Genomic DNA, 7,554 nt, shown 5'->3' with positions numbered 1-7,554 from the left:
AAGCTACAAAAGAAGAGGGCAAACAAACACGATATTCTGCGGCAATTAGGGCTAAACAGGGGAAAGGGGAGCAGGGAATGAATGGACAATGGGGAGGGCAGCGATGGGGCAGCCCGGGCCCCGACAGGCTGGGCACGAACTGTCCTGGCGAGGCTGGGTCCAAGGCAGGGAGCAGGGAGCTGTATGTGAGGAGACGCAGGGAGATGAAAAGGGTTATTTAAACAAGCACTGGGCAGTCCTCCGGGGGCCTCCCTGTCCGCTTGGCTTCGGGACGAGCAGCTCCTGCTTTCCCCCCTCGCCGAGTCCTTTCGGGTGGCGGGGGGACGCTGGCAAGCTGCGGTGGGGTCTGCTGAGAAAGGAAGGAATCCATTAATCTCCCTGGTAATTACTGCCACATATGGATTTGCACAATTACACTCCATTAATTGGTTATTACGGGCAAGCCAGACTGATTGGGCAGAATGACTGGGCTTTAACCCCTTCACCGCCCCCAGGGCCAGCCAGACACCCTCCCAAAACACTGCTGTATCCTCCTGTAACTTTGCTGGCTCCTACACCAAGGACCAGCAGGTCTCCAGCACCCAGCCCGAGGCGTCTTTGCCCTGGTGCCTTCCTTTCAGCTGGGGATCCCAAGCAGACAGACCCAGGGGGAAGGAGCGAGCCTGCCCCTCGAACCAGCCGAACTCCCCAGCCAATTTCATCTGCTCTGGGCTTGCAGCAGATGCACTGCGTGCTCCCCGGGGTGCTGCAAAGGCAGACCGTGTTTTGTTCTAGGAGGAGACCCAAATTCCTTGTGCACTTTGACTTTGTGCCCTCAAGACCAGCAGGGCTGATGCCAACGAGAGAAGAATCCACCCCCACGTCTTTCTCTGTCACTGAACACGGCGCTTCCAACTAGATTTGCAGTGTAACGCTTCTCTTCCTCAAAGCACTGCAAACAGAGGCTTTACTCTAGTGATAAACACACACATAGAAACGTGGTCCTCTATGCTATGCCAAGAAGGACAGATAAAGCCCTCGTGAAGCTCGAGATGGCACAGGACTTCTGTCAGCTGGATGCAGAGGCAGCCTGGGCTCCCCACGCCGCAGCCGCCACCTCTGACACCTCTCACAAGTAATGGGCCATCCAAGACCTGGCTCCAAAACTTCTCAGTCAGGGTTCAGGAGTGTTTCTGGGGAAAGCTCAGAAGAGGCAGGCCAAGGCAAGAGTGATTCCTGCCAGAATCCTGTCAAAAGCTTCCTGTTAAAAAAGCCATTACAAGAAGTAAATGAGAGTGTTGTGGAAAACCCAGAGGGCAGCAAGGCCCATCCGAGGAGAGCTTTGCTCTCATTTATTGCATTATTGTAGTTTCCCAGGGGCTTCCTCTCTGTTCTTGTTGTCACAGATGTGGATGAGGCCCCATCCTCTCCCTTTCCCAAGGGCAGCCCAGCACCCCTCCCCAGAGGGGCAGCATCAGCTTGGCAGTTGGATATTGCTCCGCACAAACAAGGGAGTTACGGGAAAGGCAGAGCCAGGCACCACACAAGGCACACAGCGAGGACTTACAGCTCAACTTCTGAATCACCCAGCAAGCTACTGCAGCAGGAGCAAGGAGAGAAACTGAGCAGGATCACAGCAAGAGCAGAGAACTCTAACTCCAAACCATCTTCTGGCCTCCCCCTCAGGGTAAAAAAGCCCTTGGGCAGCCCACCTTGGGTTCTCAGCTGAAGCAGATCAAGCGGAGACCCAAACCACCTGTAACAAGCACCCACCCACCCTTCCCCCACCACTACCACTGCAAGAACAGCTGCTGTGATGCTCTCAGCCTCGCCTAGGAGAAACTCCTTCTCAGCAGCTAATTCAAGGGCTCTTTCTGTTCCCTCTCTCCTGCTGTAAGCCCAGCAATAAGTCTTCTTCCCTGGGAGGTCACTGGAGTCACATCAAAGTGGCAGTAGGATTTGTTCCTGCAGTTTCAGGCACCGGTAATTTCCCAGCTCCCTGACTTCAATACAGAAATCTCTTTTTCAAGCACAAGCCAGCTCCAAGCTGATGGCCTGAAGGGGACCTTACCCTCCCCTGGAAAGGCAGCGTCTCGCAGCTCCCTGCAAGTGTTTTCAGGCATGCGTGAGCTTGTCTTGGAGGAAGAGAAAGGCAGGCCAGCCCTGCACCCACGGAAGGCTGCTGATCCCTCCTGCAAACCGATTGCTTCTGCAAAGTTCGGAACGAATTTTCAGAGCTGTCAAAGGGAAGATGGGGCAGAACCTGCAACCGAGCTTAAAAAGGTCAGCGGGGAAAAGTCAGGATGGGCAGGAGGCTCGCTTTATTGACAGACACCGAGTGGAAGGGGCTAACCCGTGAGTACAGGTGAGTGGTTTTGGCAGCACACGCTAGACCTCGTCTCTGGGTTCTGTTGGCTGCAGCCGGTGACAAATCCTGTGCGGATCACTTCCAGACACGACAGTCTGGGGTCTAAGGACCGCAGCCTTCCCCCATCCTGAGGGGCGAGAGCAGGCTGGGGGATGGAGCCCTTCTGTCTCTCTTGACCCAGATCAGCTTTTTAGATGGCTGAGACTAGAACATTCGTTTCCCTCTGTCCTTCAATCGCATGCACACATATGTGTCCGGGGTTTCTGGAGGAAATGAAGCTGTCAGCATCCAAGATCTGCTGGCAGTTTCTCATGTATAAATTGAACCACCCCAGTAAAAAGACAGGTAATCTTCCAAAACTGATGAAATGTGACCCAAACTCCCTGGGAGTGCCTGGGAACACCTGAGAGTCCATGTATGTTAAGCTTTAGGGGTACTTGTCAAAAATAAACAGGATTTTACAAGGTTGTAAAGATTCCTCAATGCCCCGGGCAGTTAGAGCCGGGGTTCTGCCCGCACAGAAGCGTACCAGGGATGTCTCAGAGCCCTGCACCACCTCCCCCTCGGTGTGGCACTACAGACACCCCCCTAGAACTGCGTGGGGTTCACCTGGGGAGCTGTGTGTCAGCGTTATCTGCAGGCACAAGCCTCAGTGGCTTTTCCAAAATGCTTTCAAGTTCCTGCCCAGCTCTGAGTCCTGCCTTTTGCTGAAGCCTCCTTCCCCTTAGCCTGGCTCAGAGCAAGAGTTTAAAGCCACAGCAGCAGAGGTAGTGAAACACGTTGGGTGAGGTCAAAACACAAACCAGGTTCAAAGGGAGCTGAAATTAATTAGACCATTACAACATCTTCCCAGTGGAATTCCCTCTCTCTCTGTATGCTGACATGCATTTAATATATTTGACAAAATCACTATTTACCCAAGGAGAGCTTCAGTTTTTGGAGGAACATCACTTTGCTAAAATTACTGTTCTCGTGGAAAACTCTTGACTAGCTTTACGTGTAATTTTTACCTGTACTTTGTTAATCTCTATGATCTGAGCCCCAGAACTCCTTCACTATAAGCTATCACAGCCCTCACCCACAAACACAGTATCCCCTTCCACATGCTAAACCCTTTTCTTTCCCTCTATTTCAGAAGGAAAGCATAAACTCACAAAAAAACTCATCTGGAAGTGACCTGCCAAGTTCATCTCCTCCATTTTCCTCCCCAAATCAGACCAGAGACCTTTGGGGCCAGAGCTGGCACCTTCTTTCCCACCCCACCCGTCCCACCACATCGCTGTTGAGATGTTAAATAGCTTTTCTCAGTGTCTAACCTGAGCCTTCCCTCCTGCAGAGGAGAGAGCAGCACCGTGCTATGAGGGTTTCTCTCCAAAACCTGCGTCTGAATGAAGCTCCCGGAACGGCTCCATTCAACAGGCACCTACTGCTGTAGGAGCAGCATGCCCAGGAGGCTGGGCCACCCCCATGGCTCCTGGCCATGGCCACGGCTGCAGCGGTGTCCCACCACCCCTCCGCGCTCTTCCCAACCCACAGCTAAGCCGGGGCGCTGCTCAGCAGCCCAGTCGCATGGGGTCGGGGCAAGGACTTACAGAAGTGGGGGAAGGAGCCCGTCTCCAGGCAATGAGGAGCCTGCGTGCCTGGTTGCATCTCCAACCTGCGTCCTGTCTCTTCAGCAAACTCAACCATGAAGGGATGTCTGAGATCAGCCTCTCAGCTGCGCTGGGCTGTTTGAGAAAGGAACGAGTGTTTACATATGACAGAGCAGCATCCTCACGATTTGTCCTAAGTTACAAATTTACCTCCCAGACCTTGACCAGGGCTGGGGTTTCCTGTGTTTGCTCTTTGGGCTCCTGTCTCTTTGGAAAGCGGGAGATGTTGCAATGCTGGGGGGGAGGACTGGTGGCACAGGCTGCCTGGGGAAGGCCCTGAAACGCAGAGCATTTGTCCAAAGGGGTTCTGCTGAAAAAGTGTCTCCTGAAAGCAATTTCTTTCCTAACCCCAGCTCCTGAAGGAATGAATCCAAGCAAACAACTGCCATCCTGTCTGAGCATCTGTCTCAGCTCTGCTCTCCTCCTTCTCTCTGCCAGCTGGTCTTTTTTCTCTCATCTGCCAGCCTACCCACTCCATCTGATGACAAACTGTGCCGCTGAGAAGGTGGTAGCGTCAGACACATCACCACTGAACCCCCCTGGAGACGAGGCATAGATGGCTTTTGCCTCACCAAAGCTGTCTGACAAACGTGGGGGCAGGTGACAAGGAAGCAGTGAATGTCCTGTACACATTCCTGGGCAGCGTCACTAGCTGCTTGCAGGTGACCTGGACAGACCCTTGTCTCCAGAAGGCTTTCAGAAGACAACCAGCCTCCGCTGTGACCAGTTCTCCTTGCGCTGAAGTCAGAGCCCTGGCTCTGTCCCTGAGCTTGCTTATCTCTGCTACGCTCTCAAATGGTACATGGGCGTCTGCCTGCGTCTTCCCTCCGTGTTTGGATTTTGCCAGTCCTGATAGAGAAAAGCTACAAGCAAACAACATTCCTCTCCCCTGTCTGCACTGATAATCTCCGTATCTCATCTCCTCCGTCCTCCCCTTCGGGCTGTGTCAACATCGCGGGGTGGTGGAGGGCAGGATGGCTCTGCCTTCCCTGCCCCATCCTATACACTGTGTCCTGCCTGGCCCAGCACAACTGCACAGAGAATATTCCTCTGGGATGTGAGTCAGACCTCAGAGGGGTTTTAACCACCTCCCTCTCCTAGATTTCTCCACATTTACAGCCACAAAACATGCAGGTTCCAGAGCGCAGTGACCTCGGGATTTCGCCTTCCTAAGACTTCCAGAAATCGGAGCGCCTGTGCTGCTGTGATCCCTCGGAGCAGCAGACAGAGCATGGCTAAAGCCAAGGTGGGCCACACAGCCCCTTCCCCGTCGGTGCCGACCACTGAGACACCTCCTGCTGGAGCAACAGCCCCAGAGAGACCAGACAGGCAGAGCTACCAAGGGCGCTGAATTGCTGGTTTGACTTTGCTTGCTCTTCCAGGAAATTCTCTGTCTGCAATTACAACAAATTCGCCAAATTCAAGTTCTCATGGAGCCGAAACCCTGCAGGGTAGTCTGGAGTGGAGCCAGGAGTTGAGAAAAGAGACATGGAAAGGTAAAATACCCTGTGGCATCAGCTCTGAGCCTCCTCAGGAGTCAGAGAAACCTAGCGTGCTCTGTCTGCTGTCTCTCCTCCACAAGCATTGCCCCTCTTATACCCACCCGCACACCGCCGTGGGTGAGATGGATGCGAACCCCTCCCTTTTTTGTTGTTTTTACCCAGGAAGGGCTGCCCAGCAGCTGGATCACTAGGCAGGGGCTCCAGATCCTCTCATGCTTTCCACTGAGCTTTGAGATCCCCCGAGGTTTGCCTCCCCAGTTCCCACAGCCAGCAAGATTTCTGTGCCCCGAGCTGTGGTGCTTGGAGCCCTCTTGCTCTCCCTTTCCCTTCCTCAGACCCAAGATACCACAGCAGATGCCAGAGCACAGAGCCACTCCAGAAACAAATCTGTGGTGTTAGGTGGCACGGCTTTAATTACACGACAAGAGCCAGAAGGAGGGCTCTGAAACACGGCTCTCGCAGGATCTCAGACCTCCACCCCGAGCACTTTGCGTGTCTGCCAGCAGAAGTGGCAGGACACAGACTCTGCGAGCGCACAAAGGAGCCGAATCGATGTCTTGTTGATACAGCCCAGCAAAACAAGCTGATGGTGGACAGGCTGCAGGTTTTCCTATGTGAGGGAAGGATTTACAGTGATACCAAAGGAATTATTTCAGCCCCACAGTGACAATACCCACCCGCTTCCTTATTATATTTTATTGATCTTGCCCTAAATACATGTGGCTGGAGGAAATGATGCATAAATTACTAACGAGTTAATTTCTTGTTCCGACACAGACTCACAACAGCCCTTTGAAGGGGAACCAGGAAAGACAATGTGTGAAAGGATAAAGGCAATGAGACAAGCTTGGATGTAATAATCCCATGTGAATGATTATTGCTGCAACTAATGTAATCTAATAATGAAGAATTTACGCCAGATGTCCCCCGGAACATGCCAGGCAGACTCGAGATTCAGCAGTGGATCCATTTCTAAGGAAACCTTGTTACGAGGGGAAAAAAATGCTGTTGTCTGTTTGTTCGTCGAGTGGGAGGATGCAGACCTTCAGAGTGAGAGTCGCAACAAAAGCGTGCAAAGCTTCCTGGCAGTGTCTTTGTTAGGCCTGATTGCCGATTTGTTTTCAGGTGAAGTTGAAGATGTTGGGTTTGGCCTCTAAAGCTCCTAAGAGTCTCTGAGCAGCCTGTTTCAGAAGCTGCCCCTTCCCCCAGGCTGGAGCTGCCACCGGCATTTCTTCTGTGTCTCCCTGGGGCTCGAAGAGAGCTGCTGGGAGGGCAATCTCTGGGACAGGGGAATGAAGAGTTGAGAATCACCTCCTCGTGTTTGTTTTAAACTTGCTCCCCTTCAACTTCCACCAGGATATCCCGGAGCAGAGCTCCATCCCCATCCTGGGCCATGATGCACCCCATACACCCCCTTCCTGCTCAGAAGCTGCGGTGTATGGGGACACCATGCAGCAGGGAGAAGGAAAGCAGAGAGCTCTGCACCAGAGCAGTGCTGTGGCTGTGCCCAGGCTGCTGCAAAATCCTGCCTCTGCCATTTAGAAGCCCATTTTGCAGCAGGCAGGTTGACCACAGAGCTGGTGGGGTGCTGCCGGCCATTCGGGTCTTCATGGAGACCTGAACCGAACCGAATTCGCTGCCTAAAGAGCAGACCAGATCTGGGATGATTTGTACGTTCAGATCTAGCAGCGAACAAATGCCGGTTTAGCCCAGGCACGGGGACAGCACGACCGGTGGGCACTGATGTCCATGGTGTGTCAGGCAACCAGCCAAACCAGAGACCTGACATCAACACCTCCTTCAAAACCCCACATGAGCCAAGAGGTAAAGGCAGGCACAAACCATGCTTTTCGCTCGGGGAGCTTTTTGCTCCGGGAGCTTTTCGCTCTCCCTCCTTGCCTCTGCTGCTTATCCGTCACCTCTTTGGAGGTATTTCGTACAGCCGTTCCGAACACCTCTTCTGGTCACGCTTTGGGGTTTGGACTGCTGCTCATGGCTGCTCCTTATTAAGCACTGTTATTTAAGTAGCTCCGATGGGAAGAAGCGGGAAGGG

This window comes from Buceros rhinoceros, unplaced genomic scaffold, assembly GCF_000710305.1.
Source record: "Buceros rhinoceros silvestris isolate BGI_N320 unplaced genomic scaffold, ASM71030v1 scaffold8331, whole genome shotgun sequence".
Taxonomy (NCBI): Eukaryota; Metazoa; Chordata; class Aves; order Bucerotiformes; family Bucerotidae; genus Buceros; species Buceros rhinoceros.
The sequence above is the reverse complement of the archived record's forward strand: the minus strand, read 5'-3'. Positions refer to the sequence as shown.